This window comes from Octopus sinensis, linkage group LG4 (genome assembly GCF_006345805.1).
Source record: "Octopus sinensis linkage group LG4, ASM634580v1, whole genome shotgun sequence".
Taxonomy (NCBI): Eukaryota; Metazoa; Mollusca; class Cephalopoda; order Octopoda; family Octopodidae; genus Octopus; species Octopus sinensis.
The window spans coordinates 123,328,627-123,351,517 of record NC_043000.1 but is presented as its reverse complement, the minus strand read 5'-3'; the positions used below and the strand labels follow the sequence as shown (position 1 = coordinate 123,351,517).

The following is a 22,891-nucleotide window of genomic DNA, read 5'->3' as shown; positions in this document are numbered from 1 at the left end:
ATTGTTAATTTTCTAATTCTACTCTCTAAGTTATTTCACAATGAATATTTTGATTCCCTATTATATAGCAGGTTGTTATCTTTTATCATAATAGGCAAACACAGAGTAGTGGATTGGAAGAATCACAAGCATATTAGCTGGTTCTTTATGGCCTGAGTTCAAGTCTTCCTGAGATCAACTTTACTCATCATCTTCCCAGGTTCAATAAAATAAAGTATCAGTCAAGTTGACTAATCTCTAATGCCTGTGTTAGAAACAATTATATTAAGATAATACTGTTATTTACCCCTTAGTTGTCTCAGCTACTTCCTTTTAGGATATCCATCATTATCTACCATATATGTTCTATTAAACAATACCCAAGTATTTTATTTTTCTCTAAATTAAAGGATTATATTTATTGTTACAAATACTCTTGGGTAAATTCCGAGAAAAACAAATAAACAAAACAAAACAAAAATGTAAACAAACCAAACACTTTTAAAATTGAAAGCAAAATAATTTGATTGTTTTTATGATAATGCAAATAACTTACAATGAATTAAAATTCTCATGTTGAAATTAAATTAAGATTAATATTCAAATAATGAATATAATAACAGGCCTTACTATTCATTGAAAGTAACAGTTGTTATTAGAACATGACAATAAAATCTTTGATTTTACATGTAAAACTGGAACCTAATACTGTAGAAATTTCTTTAGGATAATCCAAAAGCAATGCTTCCTCTAAACTGAAATCCTAGCTAGATTAAAACAATAATAACAAACCTTATTTTGATACAAGTAATACAAAATATATACTCTGAGAACTAAGATTCTAAAATCCAGGTAATAAAATCACACACTTATACACACAGACAAGCACATGCATGTGTATGCACGCACATACATCCACACCTACACACACACACGCACACACCCTCACACACCCACACACACAATTAGACCTGTAGAATCCCAAAAGGAATCAATCTTAGTTAAAAACATGGAATATTCTATTTAGAACACTGAAATTTGTTTATTTAAGATTTTTATAGACAACTTCCTTTTATTATTCATGAAAAAATAAATTTTATTTCATAAAAATCTAAGGATTAAAATTTCTGTACATATAAATGTTTTGAAGTTATTTTTAATGCATTCTGTTCAGAAAGACAGGAGAACTGAAGGGAAAGCAGAAGAAAATTGATTTAATACTCCAAAGAATAATAATATAACAACTAGAGAAAATCAATATATCTCTATTCTGGGGTTAGATTTTTCACTTCAAAATAAAGCATACATATAGAAGTAGCCATTTATGTATGTCCAGCATTGTGTGTGCTGATATATACATTTTCACACATGTGTACTTATAACAGGTTCTGTTTAGAACAAAATCTGTCAAACAGGACATTCATTTTATAAGTCAACTTATCCTATCAGTGTATATATGATATGTATACTTACAATAAGTGAAAGTATATCCAAGCAACAGTAAATTTTCAAATCCATATTTTGATTTATATTTGTTAACAAGTTGTTATATAATGTTTGTGTACAAAAGAACCTGTTAAAACTAAGTTCAATCATATGCTTCTCCGTGTTTAATAATTTTTCTGTTTAAAAATGAAGCATCTTTAAACATCTTCTGGAGCATTTGAAGAACACCTCAGTTTTGAACTTGATAAAATTTTTGTAATACACATATACATCTCAGGGTGGAAGAAATTGCTTATATATTTACTCCACTCATATACTTGAATGCAGCCAAAGAAAGCTGTCTAAATGATGTACTAATAAATACTTCTGAAAAATTAAAAACACTGTCAAACTGCATCTTTTATAACTGCTGTTATAACAGTTAGAAAAGATCTAATGTCCTCATTTAAGTTTATTTAATTTATTCTTTATTCCTATTATCATTATTATTGTCTCTCCTTTCAAATATTCTGTTGAGTATATTGACTATTCTTTTCAGATGCCTCTCTCCCAAACTATTAAGTACCAATTATTCAAATTAAATAAAACCTTCACTCTAGTATAAAAGAACATGCAAAATGGTACTATAATCGCTTTCTTTTTGACTCAGATCTCAAGAGACTTAAAAATTTAAATACTTCTAAGACAAATTCCCCTAACATAAGTTGCTCTTGGATAAGATGGAAAGTATGGTATGTCTGTTAGCTCTCACTCTTTTTTTTTCACCCTCCACCACATGTATATATATATACATGCGGTGGAAGGTGGAAAAAAAGAGCAAGAGCTAACAGACATACTATATTTTCCATCTTATCCAAGAATAACTTGGCTATATGCATACATACATACATAAATGAATATATAAAATGAATTTAAATGACATTTAAAATTTATGACAACTGTTTTGCTAAAATTTTATTCAAGGTAGTCATAAAAGATTACATCATAATATACAATCCACCATCATCAGGTAAAATTTTGAACAAGTAAGATTTTACTTGATGATGGTGGATTGTATATTAAATAAAATTCTACTGAAACAGCTGTCTTAAATTTTGAACACCATGCATGTTTAGTATTTAAACGTATGCTACACCAAGGATTCACTGGATTAATGGATCAATGGTTACAAATTGGATTTGGTACTTGTATATCTATGGTATTCTGCCAGCAATTGAAGTCTACAATATTGTTTTATTTCACTGTGGCCTCTACATGTTTGTGCCTAGCCATTGTCTGGCATCTTTCATGCTGTTGTGTTTTGATTCTTAAAGAATCCCTATAGCTAAATTTTATAACTATCTGTCTCTCTGTTTGTCTGTCTGTCTGTCTGTCTGCCTGCCTGCCTGTCTGTCTGTCTGTCTGTCTTTCTGTCTGTCTGTCTGTCTGTCTATCTATCTATCTATCTATCTATCTATCTATCTATCTATCTATCTATCTATCTATCTATCTATCTACACACACACACACAAACATTTGTTCATTGTTAATAAATATATTAATAAACACACAAGATATGATACAAACACTGTACACACGTAGAAAACAACTTTTCTTCCCAAATGAATATCTGTGAACACACATGTACATATGAGGGTGTGCTGAAAAGTTCCTGGCTTTGGGCAAAAGAAAATGCAGGGGGATCAGTTAATTAGTATTTTATTAAACATATTCCCCTCTCAGATTCACACACTTATTGCAGCAGTCCTCAAATTTTCTATGCCCCATAAAAGAACTCAGAAAGTTGGGCCTCCAACCAAACCTTTTATGATACCCTTAAAGCACCCCACCATATGCATATATTCATCTTTATATTATACCTTATATAAGATGTAAAAAGTCTGGAAACTATAACAACCAGACTTATAGGTTATGGTTTGAAATGTTAGAGTAAGAAGTGATTTTTGTAATATGAGCAGGTACACTATTTTACACTAATCAGTCTAACATGAAAATAAATACAACTCTTACTTTAAGGTTAACTAATTGATGTTACAAAAAGTTATCTAGGTATGAAATACTGCATGGACATCTAACGTACATGTTCGTGTTTGCTGAAATTTATACATAAAATGTAGCATAAAATTTATACCAGTAATGAAATTTTTATTAGGATTTGTTGAAGTAAAATGAAAGTGTTTTTTTTCACTCTATCTCCTCTCTCTCCTCGCTCTCTCTCTCCCTCTCTTTCTTTCTCCCTCTCTCAAACACACACAGAGAAATTGTTTTGAAGGTTTGTTTTAAAATTATTTAATGTTAAAACATATTTGTGAAAAAAAAAATGCCTGATAATAAAGCTTTTACGCAAGCAGCTAAGTGCTTTGCTGAAGGTAGCATAGAATCACTAATAAACAACAAACTGAAAAGGATAACCACTGGTATGAAATAGATATGAAAGTGGACATGAAAGATATTGCAAAAGTAACTATGTTCAATATATCAAAATATATTTCAAACTTATAACATTCACATACTTTGAATTTATTTGGTCATGTAAAGTAGTATTAGTGTTATAACCTCATATTTACACAAATATGTTTATACCAGTATGGTTTAAGTGTATAAATATGCTGTTTACATTATCATTTATATGTTTAAGTAATAATCATATCAGGTCATAGGGAATGTGGCAAGTAAATGGTATACTATAGAAATAATATTTCAAATAAATAAACTAAGCCTGTTATTTACAATAAACTACTTTTATAAACATTTTATGATGTGTGAATTTTATGATACATATTGAAAAAGAATCAATATTTTCAGTAAGCCAAACCCACAGACCATAGACATTAGAGAGTCAATATATGGAATGAATAACTGAAGGTGTATTATGCTATTTTGTCCAGCAAGTGCATGAGTATAACAAGTATGTATATATAGACAAACCGTCATTTACTCATCGTCTAAAACCTTTGATCATACATGACATGAAAAATCTTGCAACATTGGTTTCTGTAGTAGTTGGTAATGAGTTAATAACATAATGACCAGCTATTCACAGTACTCTGGAATAGTAGTTCATGATTATGGAAAGAGATAAACAAGGCAGTGGGAGCTACCAAAAATATCAATTTTCATATGATTGCTCAGTTGTACTGAAGACTACACTACTCTATGAGATTACTCATGGTTAGAGGGACTAGACATTGAGCTAGAGAATTTAAATGATGACTGACAAAATAATGAAGCTTAGAAAAGTTATAGGTGACACAATATCAGCACTGATCTCTGCATATGCACTGCAATCAGGTCAGATTGATGAAGGAAAGGACCATTTCTATGAGAACTTCTTGCAGACTACCGCAATAAAACATGATAGTAACCTCCTTATTATACCTTGATGACTTTAACGAACATATTGGGCAACACCATAATGGCTATTCTGAAGTATTCTGAGTGAATGAAGAAGGCTCTTAGAGTTCTCTGATGCAAATGATCATACCATTTGCAATATTAACTTCAGGAAATCAGCCAGCTAATCACTCAAGCAAAAATGCAAGCTAAATAGACCTTAAACACATAAGAAAACAGGATAGACAGTTGTGCATGCTAAGTCTTTCACCAATGAAGAATGTACTGCTTATCATTGACTAACACTTGGTGACATTGGAGTAAGAGCTAGTTGGACTTTGAAATGCAAGGTAATCTGGAGAATGAGGGTATAGAAGTTGAAAGATCCTTCTGTTTAATGTAAGTTCAAATAAATACCAGTTAATGTGTATGTCAAAAAGAAGAGAATGACCCATAATATGGACTATAACTAGGATTTCTACAAGACAACTTGCTGTAAGTTAAAGATCAGGTCTATGGAGGAACAAAGTCCTAGTAAACTGAAATTAACATGGTAGTGGAATGGTCCAATAAACCAATAAACAGAACTATAAAGCTAAAATACAAGCATGAAAAGAATGCAGGAAAATGAAGGGAAAAGCACCAAATCATATAACAAGAAGAGAGGCTAGATGTTAAGTATAAATAAAAAGGAGGAAAGTGAAAGTATGAGATTTGTCAATACACACACACACACACATAGACACCAATAGGTAGGGATCACATCAATCATGGCCGTTAGTTCAATAGCATGCAGCATGAAATTAGCTAATAAGATACTCTGAGGAAAAAATTGATAGATTTGATTTGTTAATTAATCAATAAATAATAATAGAAATATTATTATTTCTAAATTTCTCTAAAGGAGACTATGGCAACAGTACTGGGTGTTAATAGTTATTGCCAAGCTAACATGGACTGCCATGTTAGCTTGGTGATAACTATTAATACAATTAATACTTCTTCTTCTATTACAAAACTGGAACAATTTAGGAAAGATAACAGGCACTCTACAACTCCATAGCATATGCTAAACATACAACAAGGTTGGGAAAATGGATATGTGCTGTTCAATTGTGCTTACATTTGATTTTTTTTCTCCCCTGCTTTTGCTGTTTGAATGTAAGTGCAATCAATTTCTGTTACCTTGGCAGTTTGGTGGCCTGAGGTGTAGCAGGCATTAGTATAACATAATACACATGTAATCAATAAAAAATGTCTTGCTACCAAAACATGTGTAGCACAGATTGAACTGCCAATGTCTATTCTTTTAAATTTGCATGTATGTATACATACATATATGCATGCATGCATACATACATGCATGCATGCTTACATACATACATACATACATACATACATACATACATACATACATACATACATACATGCCACTGTCCATTCTGAATTATTCCTCTTGGCTCATTTTTATTTATGCAGATTACCTAGGTCTTTAATTCTGCTGGGAGTATGAGATACCTATTGAGGTAGAAACATAGGTACACAACTGTCCTCTTATCCCTAGATTATCAGAATGTTTTATTTCTTAATGGTATGTCAGTTCATAAGAAGTCTTGATTCTTGAGAATTTCTCCCTTTCTCATTTAGAATTGGTTCTAATGGCCACCAGGTTCTATCTTCTATGAAAGCAGTTAACTTATTCCTTTTAGTCAAATACATACTACAGTCCATTCTGAATTATTCTTTTTAGTTTTCATTTTTACAATGCATGAACAAACAAACAAACACACACACACACACACACACACAAGCATGCACACACACACACACACACACAGACACATACACACAGATGCTAGTTAGCAATTCCCAATATTTGTGCATTATAATTGTTTTTAGTTTATCATATCCATTTAGCTGCCATGAACTTATTCATTGCTAAATATTCTCCCTGTATGAATTACCGCAAGCTTAGCAACTCAGTCTGTATGCCTTATTCCACACAAGATTGACAATTTTAATGCCAAGCCATACAAGATAAAACTATCCTACCTGATTTGGTAGCTAGAGACCATCTACTCATGGGACAATCTTATTCTAAGTGCATCCTATCTTAACACCATGGAGAGATAAGGTTTCTTGCAATACTATAAAGTAGTATGTATTAGGAAGATCATCTAGCCATAAAGATATGGCAGAGAAGGGAAATTCAAAGAATTCTAACAACATTTTTAGCTCTTCATCTTAAGAAAATATAATTTCTTACAAGTTACACAAAATACTGTTTTATATGACAAGTTCTTTATCATAATTATGAATGATATTCTGAATTTATTTATGTGCATTATATACAATCTGCATGATTTATTATTTTCCATTTTGTAGCATTCGCTCATTCATTCAAGTAAATCAGGAAAGCTGAGTCAAATTTTTACATTCCCCATTAATCACACTATTGGCATTTAATGCAGCGAAGAATATAACTGGATCATTTATCATGTATATATACCTATATTTATATGATACAGTGTAATATGTGACGATGTGTTATACTGTATTACGTAAATTTGCATGTACTTGGGTGGTTGTAATTGTATGGATATTTCCATGATTCAAAGTATTGGTATAGTATGAATGCTTATATGTACTGTAAAAATATATTTATATACAAATTGAGGTTGCGGTCATAAGCTAATTTGTATATGTAGATCTGTAAGTCATTTTATACAAATCTATTGAATTATATAATGAAGAAATGAACATAGTGTTTATACAGTTACACAGACTCACAAGCACAAAAACACACACATTTTATATATACACACACACCCACAAACGCATTACATATATACTGTATAAGTGTGTATGTGTGTGATGCTGGCATGGCTATGCAGTTGAGAAGTTTGCCTGCCAATTATGAGGTTTTTGGTTCTGCCCCCAGTGGGACAGAACCTAAAAACTAATAGTGGGCAGAAAGCCTTGTGAGTGGATTTGTTTGATAGAAATGAAAGAAGTCTGTCTACAGAATATGGGGTCTGTGGAAGAACTTCCCATCCTAGAAGTGTTCGATTTTCATGGGTTTATTTTTCCAAATGAGTCCTCGCATTGTTATGCTGCAGAAGAACTCCTCTTCTGTTTACAAAAGACACACATAATTCTTTATTTACATGATTGAGTTGTGGGCAGTAAACACCTGCAGTAATGATCTTTTTTTCTTCTTTCAGTAATTCATAAAGGATAACACGATTCATGTTCCACAAGATACTTAGCAAGGACTTCAGTGGATCAATCCAAATGTTGGTGTTGGCACTAGTTTCCTATTTACAGACAGCTAGTGACCTTTTTTTTTCTTTTTAGGGATGCTATATCCATCTCATGTCAGCTACAACAATACAGTGCAGAAACAAGAGATTGTAATTCCCACTGCAAATAGTAGAGTGTTGAAAGAACTCATAAGGAAGAAACCAAACATTGTGTTGCACTGGCAGAAGCGAGGCAGGGAGCTGGCAGAATCATTAGCATGCTGGGAAAAATGTTTAGTGGCATTTCATCCATCTTTACATTCTCAGTTCAAATACTGCTGAAGTTGACTTTGTCTTTCATCCTTCCAGCATCTATAAAATAAGTACCAACTGAACTCTTGGGTTGATGTAATTGACTTGCCTCTCCCCTAAAATGTCTGACCTTGTGCCAAAATTTGATGCCAGTAGTTAACAGAAGTAACAGAGTGACTCAAGGGCTGAGAGTTTCGTGTGTTAGCCCTTATCAAAGTGTTAATATATGAAATTCTCAACCCTTAAGTTACTCTGTTGCATCTGCTAAATATTAATAAAATATGTATAGATATACACACTAATGTTGTGAGTTCTAGTTTTCCTGTTTGCATTGCCAAACCTATATTAATATGAATATATATTATATATAATATATATAAGTGTGTGAGAGGGTGTGTAATGTAGTGGTTTGAGTGTTGACTTCTCGATCATTAAGTGAGCTTTCAAAATGGGCAGCACGTAATGTTCTTGAGCAAGGCACTTCATTTAACTACTCAATCTACTCAAATGAAAAGCCTGCAATCTCAGTTACTTAAATATCATGGAAACCATCCAGATTTAATATGCTGGTAGGCCTGAATGTACTTGAAACAGCCTTTCAAGTTATATATATATATATGTTTACACACACATACACACACACACACAGACACACACACACAAACATATGTGCAAGTATGGGTCTGTGGTTAAGAAGTTTGCTTTGCAACCATGTGGTTTTCAGTTCAGTACCTCCACATGGCATCTTGGGTCAGTCATAAAATGAAGACATTGGATACCCACATGGTTTACTGGAAGTAAAAATACGTTTTACTACTTAAATAATATAATCATTGATAAAGCTGGTTCTTTTGAAAATGCTGGGACTAATGTTCAAATAAGGTTTTAAAAGTACAAAGAAATATTTATCTCAATTATTAACAAAAGTTTTCTCCCTCCTTACAACTAAAGCTGGCTCTTTGAAGACAAAGCAGAAATTGTATTCCAGGGAAACAAGTGCAGTTAATAATATCCAATTAAGGAAGAATTAACTTAGCATGGCCAATTAGCGATAAGTTTAGAGGAAGTAATTTGAAAAACATTCATTTGATGCCTTGAGGATGTGTGCAGGAGAGCCAAATGTTTTGATTTGAATATGTGAATACATAAAACATGACTGAAAAGGTGCTACGAGTTGGTGTTCTTTCTACATACTAGTACTTTAACCCATTAACTATGGACATCATCAATGTTTCATTAGAGAACAGCAGACATCATCAACTGATGTACATTTATATGATGCAGGAATCTTTCCTTTGCATCTGCTTACACCAGATGCAAAGGAAAGTATACATTTGTAGGCACTCTTTTATAATGAGATTGTAAATCTCATTGTTAGAAATATTAACAATTATTATAGTTTTTGAACCTATATAAAATGAAAACAAATACCAAAATTACTCTTAAGAAAAAGAGATGTGTTTGGTACACACAGTCATGCAATCCTTTCCCACCATGTAAGGGTTAAAGTTTACTGAAAATTTTATAATATAACCTACCCTTAAAGATTTGAATTTAGTGTACAAATCTTCAATAAGAAACAAGTCATAATTGATCAGAAGTTTTCTACATTAGTCTCAAATTTCAATATTACTTCAGAATCTATGAGAGAAGTGGGTGGAGAATTGAACCTTATAAGTGCATATCAGAACCATTGTGGAGGCCACAATTAGAAAATTTGAGAGGGTATTCGAAGATTTGGGAAAAATTGTGTTTTTGACAAGAGAGCCCTTAAATATAAACAGACCCATCCAACCAAGTCAGCATGGGAGAAAATATGGATGATAATGATGATGGTGGTGACAACATCAACAACAACAATGATCTAGAAATGTTTTTGGTCATTCTGGGTTGGGATTTATGACAATACATGTATAAATATTTATCTATTTATGAATTTACTAATACAAATATCAATAACCCTCAAACATTTCACTCTTTATTGCAACTGATCTCTTTTCTCATTTCATGTCTCACAGATAGCTTTTCACCTTCCCCTATCTTTGTGATAATGCCTAAATTTAGTAACATCTGTCTTTATTTTGTCTATTTGTTTATTTTTTGATTCCACTAGTACAATGAAAATCCAAGCAATCACACACCTGTTTGCTCTTTCTTCTCTTTTTAGTAGTTTATTTGACTTGCTAATCAACATAATACATAAAGTTATTTTCATAAACTTAAAATAAAGATAACTTGCTCTTCAACTACAAAATTCTCTGCATCCAGGTTACTAAGTTTAAAGGAAATTATATGATTAAGTAAAATTGAAAGCCCTTTGAAGTAGAAATAAAATTGTCACAATTTTAAAAGGAATTGAGAATTTAAATAATAAGGAGCATATGTTAAAACTACAAAGAAAATTATTAATGTCTTAAAAGGTAATGTTATGTGGATATCAATATGTTTAATGAAGGAAGATTAAAATCTAATTAGAAATACATATGCAGAGAGGAATATAAAAAAAAAAAGAAAAATCTTATCAATTAATATTATTTAAATTATTTTGGCAGTATGGGTGACAACTTCATATATGTTTCAGTGTTAATATGACTTTTGCAGTGAAGTATAGATTTCACTAAACTTACTGATGTATTGAGAGGAAAATCACTCAATAAATTTGCAAAAATGTACTCTGGATTGCATAGAAAACTAGAATTTAAAACAAACTTTACACAGTGATGGGAACAGTTATTGATTTACAGTAAGCCTTTGGCTTTGGAAAACATCAAATTCTTTGCACCAAACTTGAATACTATATTCATATATAATCTACTATTGAAGTTTTCATAACACAGAAATCAATATATATGTATACATTATACTGAATCTCCGTTAACAGAAACAGCATAGTTTCCCATAAGATTCTACCTGTTACTTACTAAGTATTACTATTCAAATCTATAAGTATCTTATTTGCTTGTAATATCTATCACAACTAGGCAAAAAGTCTGAGTAGTTTAAATATTTTAAAGTTTTACTAAGTTCTTGTACCTCATGAAATAATTTTAATTTATGCTTCTCTTAAGAACTATTTTTTTGTGGTAGTAAAAAAGACACCTTTATTTCCAACAATATTAAGATATACCCCATTGCTTCTGTTGGCAAACATTCAATTATCTGAATTTATATAAATGTGTGTGTGTGTGTGTGCACGTGCGCACACACATGCGTGCTTATATGAAAGAACATAATATTTAAATGAACAAAGCCCACATTCAAGTGATTACATATTTTAAACAACTGAAGTAGTCTAATCTGAAATGCAATAATTTTTCTTTAATCTATACTTATTATTATTATTATCATCATCATTATTATTATTATTATTATTATTCCCTTCCCTATGATGCTAACACATTTTCATTTCTTTTTATTAAAGTGGAAAATTTTGCTACATTTTGAAGTACATTCAGAGAAGTGGGTTTTTATTTGTATATAGATAGCTAGATAGATAAAAGATAGAAAACCAGATAGATAGAAAGACTGAAAGATGAAGATATATATATATATATATATATATATATATATATATACAGAGAGAGAGAGAGAGAGAGAGAGAGAGAGAAAGAGAGAGAGGGGGAGTGTTTAAGTTCTATTTGCGAAAAAGTTTATACTTGAATTTATTCTACAAAAGCATATTTCTCATTCAAATGTAAGTATGTTGTTATAAGATGTTTGTTGATAAGAGGATTTTTAACTGGAAGGTTGGCAATTATTGAAATTATTCCTTCTTATGATACTTGATCTGATTCCTATTTCATTTTTCGTTACAAGAATTTGGAACAGCAGTATCAAATTATTGTCATTCAATGGTTTGGAATTGAAAAATAATAAGCTAGTTTATTATTGTAAATCCTTTTAAAAGAGATATCATCTCAGGGATTTCATACTGAGAATCATAAGACTTAAGACATTGAATTATTTGTAACATACACCTTATTTCATTATAAATGCATTGTTACATTATTTTAGTTTGTCTATTTATCTAGTATAATTACAAGAATTTGTTTTTGTCATCCTACACATGTGTGTTTCATGTGTGTGTATACATGTGTATGTATATATGTATATATCTCTCTCTTTCTCTCCATTTATATATATATATATATATATATATATGCCACTTTTCTAATATTTAGAAATGAGATTAATTTACATCACAAAAGAAAAAATTAAAGCTCTTCAATCATTTAAGAGGATAAACACTGATAATATATTGAAAGTATGATGAAAATGTAAATATATATATCTTTAGTATTAAGATAGGATAGTTTATGATAATAATGGTTCTAATTATAGCAGGAAATTTCAGGGAAATAATTTCCAGAGAAACCTAAGCAAGCAATGGAAAACCAGATGTAAAGATGATGGTGATGATGATGATCGTAACAATGATGATGAGGATGTCGATGATGAGAAACATTCAAAATTTGATTTCCACAGAAAATTAAGCAAAGATATAAGAAAAAAGATGGCATTAGACAAGAAACGTCACAAATATGATATAGAGAGTGTAATGAGAAGGTGGCAAATATAATGAAATAAAAAGTAGAAAAAGGGAATCAATAATAAATGAAAAATTTGAACTTAAATGAATAAAATGTTATGGACTTAAAATGGTCTTATCATGATAATTATTATGATCAAAAGATAACCTTGCTAGGCACAGCATGTGGTGCTAATCAAGGCGCTTTCAATTCAATAACAAAGATAAAACTTTCACTCTCTCCACATACCTTATGAAATATCCACCAAACAATACAGGATACCTACAAAGTACATGCGCAGTGTTTATACCTATAGTTTTGTGTCTATATTTGATAGAACGAATCTGTAAGAAAAGCTAAAGTAACTTGATGTATCTAGGGTTTTTCTTGTCTTCAGAAATTTATTTAGTATTTATTTTACCTATTATTTTTAATCTATTTTTTGAGACTTCAAAATGACTTTTTTTTTGCAGAATTGCTGTTGGCCAATGGTTTCACTGGGGAGAGAGAAAGTAAACTGCGTTCTTTGGTTGGCTGAACTAAAATCTACTGTTGTTGTCAAAAGAAGGTTTAGAACTTATTACAATAAAGCACCACCACACAGTGAAAAGTAATGTTTATTCAACTAAACTTCAATCTTTAGAGGACTTGCAAGCTAAGATAATTGATGTGATTGACGATATTACTGAAAATCATCAGCAAAATGTTTTTCAAGAACTACAGAATCATATTACCATTTGTATACATTATGATGATAGATATGTTGAAAATTAACAATCACAATAATAAGCTTAGATACTTGTCCTTTCTTAGCCTTTTTACAGATTAGTCCTATCAAGGTATAGTTACAAATCTACAAGTATTTTAAATTGCACATGGACTTTATAAACACATCATGTACCGTATACAATCAATACTTAATTGATCTGACACTATAACAAGAAATCCTATTCTGCTGTTGTAACCCATTTATATAACAGTTTTGGCACAAGGCCAACTATTTTGAGTGGAGATGAAGTTGATTATATTGATCCCAGTGCTCCACAGGTACTTATTTTATCAACCCTGAAAGGATAGAAGATAAAAGTCAACCTTTGTGGAATTGGAACTCAGAATGTAAAGAACTAATGAAATGCTGCAAAGCATTTTGTTTGATGTGCTAATGATTCTGACAACTCATCCCAAATAATACAAACCATATCGCACAAACTCTTCACAACATATAAAACTTTAAAATAGGAAACAAAATCCCACAAGAATGCTAAACAACAATTTTACATTCCCAAAAGATAATGTTGCATATACAATAGGAACATGGAACCTTGAGGTATTGTAGAACCTTACATAACACTGGGGAGGGCATGATGATGATGATGATGATGATGTTAACAATAATTTCTTATATTAGTCAGAAGGCCTTAAGACATTGAGAATAATATAAAAGGATGAAATACACTACACAAAAAGGGGCTGACAGTAATCAAAAGGAAACTAATACAAAAGATAAAAAATAAATTCCAATAAAACTTCCCCTATAATAAGGCAGTCAACCTCGAGTAATTTGCCAACCCCACCACTGCAAAAAAGTTCAGATGACGCCATTTTCTGAGGCATCAACAATGCTCTTTCCCTATTCTTTTCTTTCATATTCCCTGACCTGAAAGTCCTCCTGAAGAGACTGCTCAGACTGTTCTTGTTGATATCCAGATCAATCCCAAGTCATTGTCACTCATACCTTCAATTAACTCTCTATAGAAATTTAGAGCTGTTTTCCCATCAATGACCTTGTCCAGCTGGTATTGTGCTGTGAATGTCTGGTGACATTCTAGATGCCAGCTGCCCAACCACGGTCTATGCTTGACTCATAACTGAGGCTTAGTCAAGTAAACGGGTTGCAGAGTGATGTGTCATGCAAAAGATGTTCATATAAGTTTGCTCCTTTGTTTTTCTATTCCTGATCTGTGCTATAATAGTCAAATGATATGAAGATTATTATCATGGACAGATCTGCTGAAGATCACACAGATTTTCTCGTCTCTGACTACATTACTGATGACAAGTAACCAGCCTTTTGGCGAGCACATATGTGAAAATTTTTACTCTGTGTTGCGCAAAGTTATCAGCACAAAATTTTCCATTGTGAATCCCTTCTTCATATCTTTTCTCAGCAGTATCACCACTTTCTGGCCCACTCATCTAGAGAAGTCTGCTCCTAGTCTACTGCCAGCTGCAGTAGATAGTTGTCAAGACAGGAGTAAACAAATCTGGCATGTGGAAATATAGTCCACAGGGCAGACCTATCAGTCCAAGCAATATACACCTCATATAGTGGCTCTGCATGTTGGCTATCTCAAAAGTTGAAATTGGTTTTCCACAGCCCTTGGTCTCCCTGTCACAGCAAACCATCAAGTAAGCATCAAAGCTCACTGTCTCAGGTCCAATTCTCAAAAATAGTACGACAAAGTGCTACTGGAAAATTGCACTCATCTGCTTGTAAGCAAAAAGAACCTACCCATTGTGGTCCATCCTAGACTGAATTCTAACAGTATTGCTATACTGCACCTTTGATACACAGGTTTGAAACATGAAGGCTATGGTACCCTCATGTTTCAGTGCATATATCCGAACTTGAACAATGACACCATTCTTGTCACTAGTATGTCATTTGTTATGCCTTTTTCTATGTGCCTTTTCTAATTGACTAGCTAGTTTCTATGCTACTTTGTCATACCTTATAACTTTCTCTCTGCTAAAGGTAGCAGATGCTTTGCTATATTTTCATTTTAGTAAAACTCATCACTTGTTGATGATAGCTCCAGTTAATTCTTACTTATTTGATCTGTGAAATCTTTATGTACTAAGAATTAATAATAATAATAATAATAATAATAATGGTTTCAGATTTTGGCACAAGGCCAACAATTTTAGTGGGAGGCAGTTAGTTGATTATATCAACCATAGTTCTTGACTAGCATTTTACTTTATCAATTCTGAAAGGATGAAAGTAAAATTGGTTTACGTAGAATTCTAACACAGAACATAACGAGCAGGAAGAACTATTGAAAGGCATTTTCTGATGTTTTAATGTTTATACAAAGTTGTTGAAAAGAAATCATCTCTTAGAATATACACCTATGCATGGTGATCTTTATTTTCTCTGTAGCTTTTGATGTAACAAAATGTTAGGGGAAAGGTTTGTAAGGCAGAGGTTGTGTTTGAAGAGAAAAGTGAGAAGAAAGAGAAAGTAAGACAATAGTATGACATTTAGAAAGGGTAAGTTCTGTGTGTGTGTGTGTGTGTGTGTGTGTGTGTGTGTGTGTGTGTACATATGTGTATTCCTTGGCAACGAATAAAAATTCTTGGATATTAATAATATGAAAATATTGGATAGAGTATAATATTAACTGGGACAAGACAAATAAGGTTGAAATATATTGAAACCTACACTTTAAAAGCAATCTAATAATGTGTGATTAAAACATATGTACACCATCGCTTTTTTATTGTATAATTATCAAAAACATAAATGAGAATATATGCATTTTGTTAGACATATTAATCTCTTCTAATCAAAACATTCTGGAAGTTAGTAAGAAAATTATCAAGTGTAATCTTGAAATGGAATTAAGCGGGACGCGGAGTATGCAACTAAGAAATGTGCCTCTAATAATTAGAGCATTAAGTATGCTAAAAAAGAAATAAATTAGATAATAAAAAGTGTTCCAGGGCTTACGAGTTTACACACAGATTATAAAAATAGCCCTGCTAGACATAATTCACATCCTATGCAAGGCATAATTCAGTAGTACAACAATAGAAACTTTATCAGCATAATACCATAGAAGAGATTGAGTAAACTTGCAACACAGATGATCTCAGAGAATGACAAAGTGACCATACCTATTGATCCATTGATATGATAAATCATACAGATAGAGATCAAGGTAAATCTTCCAGATATTTATGTGACATACGATGAAGAAAGATATGTTTCTCAATCAATGCATCAATTTCAATTTCTTGAAAAAAAATTAATAGAAGAAAACTATCCTGACAATAAGGATAAGCAGAATATGATAGAGATGGAACACAGAAATTATTACCATAATTATAGACAATTTGGAAATGACAGAAATGATCTAGTCAAATATACTAACCAAAACTCTAGGACTTAAATATAAACACATACAAAAAATAGTACTATCAAGTGCTGCAGATATTTTATGTAATAAAATATGCCAAGATATATTGAAATTTTGAACAAATATAAATAAATTCAACAAATATGTAAACACATGCATACACACATACATAGATACACACACTCACACACATGCACATATGTATGTATAAAACAAAACAAATGAGGGCTTACCAACCACCTGTACTGTGCCACAAAAATGACCAGGCATGCACTTTGATATGCCCTGCTTTGGTCTATAGAGCAACATGTTGCTACATATTGGTAAGGATTATTTCTAATTTCTTTTTCGAGGGCACATGGAAACCCCTCTACTTTCAAGAAACAGAGTTATGTTACTTTCTTCCTTGCCCTTTTAAATATGAAATCATTGAGCACTGTGGCACAACTTTTTGAGATACCTTTTCTATGTTTTTTCCTCTCTTGAAAGTAACTTAATTCCATCATTTTCCTGTTTTGCAACACTGGCAAATGACATTTTGCTGTTGCCTACATTGTTAACATTGTTAGTTATCATCATTTTCCTTGTGTATTTGTCAAAGTAACCACCTGTTTGATTTCAACCGACAATGTTTTTCAGTATGTCTTTTGTTTTAAATCTATTAATTTTTCGGGAATGCATTTGTTGCTATTGTGTTTGAGGCTAGTACTTACTCCCACTCTTCCACTGCTGGCAATATCCACTGCCTAATTAACAATGTTTTAAAAAATCAAACATTCTAATGTTCATTGTTCACAATTTAAAAAAAAAATCGCTATCAAGTGAATGTAATTAACTGTAATTTTGCTTTAGAGCACTGTTAAAGATGTATGTTCATTGCAAACAACTACAACAACCATAACCATGAGAGATAAAGTTTGATAGATGAAGCAGACGGTTTCCTTTTTGATTAGGATATTTTCAAAGGAATATTTTAAGGATTTAAATGTCATTCTGTTGTATTCAATAAGGAAGCAATTCAAAATATTAACATCTTTTTTGACATTTTAGAGACTTGACATGACAAGCAGTGCTCATTTACATTGTTTAAATACAATACTTCACTATACACTAACTGAATTAACAACATACACCTAAACTGAAATCATCTTTGAAAATGGCACAATTTGGTTTCAGTACATTTTAATACTGCAGGTTGATTTCAAGAATCATTATATTAATAACAATAGACAAAGCATTGACAGAAATGATAACATTGGAGTAAATGTGCTACAGTGGTTGATTAGTGTTCAGCTACATCTAATGCTACAAGGGTCAATTTTGCCTTTCATCTCTTTGGAATCAATATGTATATTAGAGTTAATTCAATAGAGTTATAACTTCACATCAATACTAGAAATCCTATTTCTAATTAAACTTAAACTTTCAGAGATCAACAAATAACAAATATAATGCTTTCTGTAGAAAAAAATAAATTTGTGGTTATAAAAATAAATGGCATAAGGTTTACGAAAGGGAAAGGATATTTCAAATAATAATCAAATAAAAATGGCAGGACAATGGAAAAAGTGAAAATGAAAAATTCTAAGAGATTTTGTTAATGATATGCATTTAGAACAGATCACAGTACAGCCAAATATGAAAGAGAAGTATCCAGTACAGACTACATTACAACTAACTATGAACATAATTACAAAAATGACATTATGCAAAAAGCATATAATTAAAAATGACTATGAACTTGAAGAAACCCTTATTTAGATTACAAATGTGTAATATCAAGGAATATAATTTGAGGAAATATTGAAGCGACTTAAGCAAAATAAACCGTTGTAAGAATTCATAAATCATGATTCTCAAAGGAATTTAAAAGGCAAGTAAAAAAACTATAGACCCCTAAACAAATGGAGAAATATTAGAATTTGGTAAAAGGGCTGGAATAAATGAAAAACTATTAAAAAAATAAAGGAAAGACATTAAGCAAATTATGCTTACAATAGTGGCTGGGATCAGTAGGCAGGACATGTGTAGAATTCATTCTTCTCTTATGAGCCAAAACCAGACAGTAGAGAAGGAGCTTTAAGAGTGCCTTATTGGTATGTATATGAGGCTTCTCATGAGGGCTCATCTCCCCTACATCTCATCCCCTAACACCTATCACTTCTCAATTTATGATACTACTCAGTTATTATAATCACCTGAAAGCAGAACAGGCATGAACTACAACCTACAACTTTTCAGCTACCTTACTCCTTTCCTCACCCTGGAACCACTACCATTTCTCATCTTCTCCTGGCCACTGTTTTCATTAGTAACCTCCTTTCTGTACCTTCAGCCATTGCTCTTTCTTCTCTGCTATACTCCATACTTAACACCTCTCTTATCTGCTATCACTCTCAATGCCCTCACATATCTATCAAAATCCCTCTGCCCCTGAGCCACATCTATATCTCTTACCATCATTTGTTACAGTAATCTCTTTTCCATCTCTCCTCACACTCTTATGGAACTTACCCCTCTATCCCCCTGCTCATTCAATCAGTCCAATTCTCTATATCACTTTACCTGTATTCTGTACCTTGAGGGTATGTCCCAATACATCTTCACCACCACCACTCTCCCCCCTCTCTCTTTATCTTACATGCAAACTCTTTCTTTCTCTCCTTTCTTTTCCAACTGGGGTATCCAATGTATCTCCTCTACAACAAGACACCTCTCTCTATCCCTCTATTATACTTTTAACTTCTCATTAGCTGCCACAATACTACTCTCCCTCCAGCCATAGAAACCATGCTAAAGTAGACTATAAAGTTTAGCATCACTCTCTGGCTTGCTAGTTCTTGTTAAACCATCCAACCCATTCCTGTATAGAAAAACGATGTTAAATGATGATAATGATACAATCAATAAGTTGCTTTGATTTGCTAATATCTGAGGATGAGCCAGTGAAGGTATTCACCTTTTGCATTGTGTTTTTAAAGGTACTCAGCATTGGTATGAACTGAACACTCAGAAAGAATGCCTTTTAATGTTTCATTTAATACACCATATACTCAGCATATATATACTCAACTATATATTTTTTTAATGATATGCAGGAGGGCACTAATATTGTTGCAGATACCAACTCTTAAGAGCCAGTTTTTGAGTAGAGCTCATTAACCACAGTTTTGTAGTTTATTTGTAGTTTATTTGTCATCATCATCATCATCATCATTTTTAAAAGGGGTGATGAACAGAAGAATGGTAGAGTTGTGCAAAAAGGTCTTGAAAAATTTAGTTATACCTATAAATGCTCAAAGTTTTATTACTATAAAGGCTGGTTTTACTTTTTGTCCTAATATATATCAGGATTGTTTGAATTGCAATTGAAATTTTTGGTCTTGTGCCAAAGGAGATATAATACTAATAATCCCTTCCAGGAGGATTATTATTATTGCTATTACTACTACTTGTTCTAATCTAGTACTGAGTTGATAATACCAATTTCTTCAAAATTGTAGGTCATGTACCTAAATCACAAAGTATTATAATTATAATTATAATTATTCAATATTTGATAGCTTCAGGCAAATATCCACTGCATCACCTGCTACACCTCCATGTTACTAAGGTGTATGCAGCATTGTGTGTTCTTGAATTTTTATCTTGCTGAGGAAGTACAAACTCTTCCTGGTATTGTATTGTATCAGTTTTGTTATATGGCTTGGTTAGAGTCTGTTTTATTTTATTCTAGTGTTTGTATAGCATTGTGTGTAATGTGAGTTGTGTTCTGTTGGGTATCTGACTTGGACAGTGTGTAGTGCTGAGGGTCTATGTTTTTTTTTATCATACTCAATGCTCCAGTTATTACTGGTATTATTTTCATCTTCATGTCTCACATCTTGAATACTTCAATTTTGAAATCTTTGTACTTGGACAATTTCTCCACTTCTTTTTGAGCAATATTTTAGTCCATGAGTAAGCAGGGGTTTTTTTTGTCCCAATCTTTGATTATTTTGTTAGCTTTGATTTCTTTGTTAATTTGAACATATCCCAGATGATTGTGGCCTGATCATTGTCATGTTTGGTACATGTTTATACCATTTGTTGTTAGTTTTATGTTGTATTATTATTATTATTATTATTATTATTGTTATTGTTATTATTATTATTATTATTATTATTATTATGAGGATGCTTGGCCTAATGGTTAGGGCATTGCACTCACACCTGTGAGATCATGGTTTCAATTCCTAGACTGAGTAGTGCATTGTGTTCTTGAGCAAAACATCTCATCTCATGTTGTTTAGTGATCACTTCAATACTTGATGTGTGGTGCACTGTGCACCTGTTCAGGCAATGTTGAGGGAGTGAGCTATTGTACAGAACGTACATTTGATCACTATAAACAAATCATTTGTGCAGGTCATTCAGCAAAAGCTGAATACTCATATGTCGTCTTTGATGGGAGAGTACATCATCATTATTATTATTAAGGTGGTGAGCTGGCAGAATTGCTAGCACACTGAATAAAATGCTTAGCAACATTTCATGTGTCTTAACATTTTGAGTTAAAATCCACCAAGGTTGACTTTGCCTTTCATCCTTTAGGGGTCGATAAAATAAAGTACCAGTTGAGTACTGGGATTGATGGAGTCTACTAGCTCTGTCCACCTCACAATTTCAAGCCTTGTGTCTATTGTAATATTATTATTAAGGTAGTAAACTAGTAAAATTATTAGCATACTCGACAAAATGCTTTGCAGCATTTCACAGTCTTTATGTTCTGAGTTCAGACTCTACCTAGGTCAATTTTGCCTTTTATGCCTTTAGGTCGATAATTAAAAGTACCAGTTGTATCCTGGTCTGGATGATTTCAACTAGGCCCCTCACTCAAAATTTCAGGCCTTGTACATACAGCAGAGCTGGAAAAGTCATTAACATGCTGGGCAAAATGCATAGCAATATTTCTTCTGGCTCTTTCTGTTCTGAGTTCAAATTCCATCGAAGTTGACTTTTTCTTTTATTCTTCTGGGGTCAATAAAATTAGTATTAAGGCAGCAAGCTGGCAGACCTGTTAACATATCAGAAAAAATGCTTAGTGACATTTTTTCCAGCTCTTTACATTCTGAATTCAAATTCCATCAAGGTTGGCTTTGTCTTTCATCTTTCTGGGTCAATAAAATAAGCACCAGTTGATACTGGGTTTGATATAATCCCATTAAAAATGGCTAGCATTGTGCCAAAGTTTGAAACTATTATTATCATTACTATTACTACTACTACTACTACTACTATTATTATTATTATTTAAAAAGAGTGGTGGATATCATCAGAATTGGTAGAGCAACAGCGAAAACGCCTTGTGGTATTAGATATGCTTATATATGTTCTTAGGCTTAATTTTGCTGGTGTCAGTTTTGACTTTCATTCTTTTCGGGTTTTTTTAAAATAAATAGAAGTACTAAGATAGATTTAACTGATATATGTACCTTCCCCTAAATTTATGAAGATGTGTTTTAAAGTTAGGAATGATTTATATTATAATTGATATGAGTGTGTCTGCTCTCACTTTAATTGCCAGCAGTTATCATTGTTGAAGATAATGAATATAATAGTCTATGTGCAAATGTGTTAGTTGGGCAGAACATCTATTGTACTCAGTGAGTGGATTGAAATTTACTAACTGTCATTTCAAAAGCCACTCAAATAGAAACTATAATCACGTAAGGATGAATAGCAGAGTGATATTAGAAGGTCTCAGCTTAATTCTTGGAATAATGGCATGTTCCCATAATGTTTGCCTTTTGTAACAATGTTAACTTCAATCCTGCATTTATTATTATTTGTATTATTTGAATTCCTGTTCCATTGCAAAGGGCAGTAGCCTTATTTAAAGTTCACAATAGCATTACAACACATATAT

The 22,891-nt window shown here is 32.0% G+C and overlaps 1 protein-coding gene across 7 annotated transcripts in view; it reads right to left on the bottom strand.

Annotated features, from left to right (window-relative positions):
• The window catches only part of LOC115210357 (neurexin-3), a 304,944-nt gene that overhangs the window by 33,467 nt on the left and 248,586 nt on the right, over positions 1-22,891 (bottom strand). The gene's annotated exons all lie outside the window — the stretch shown is intronic.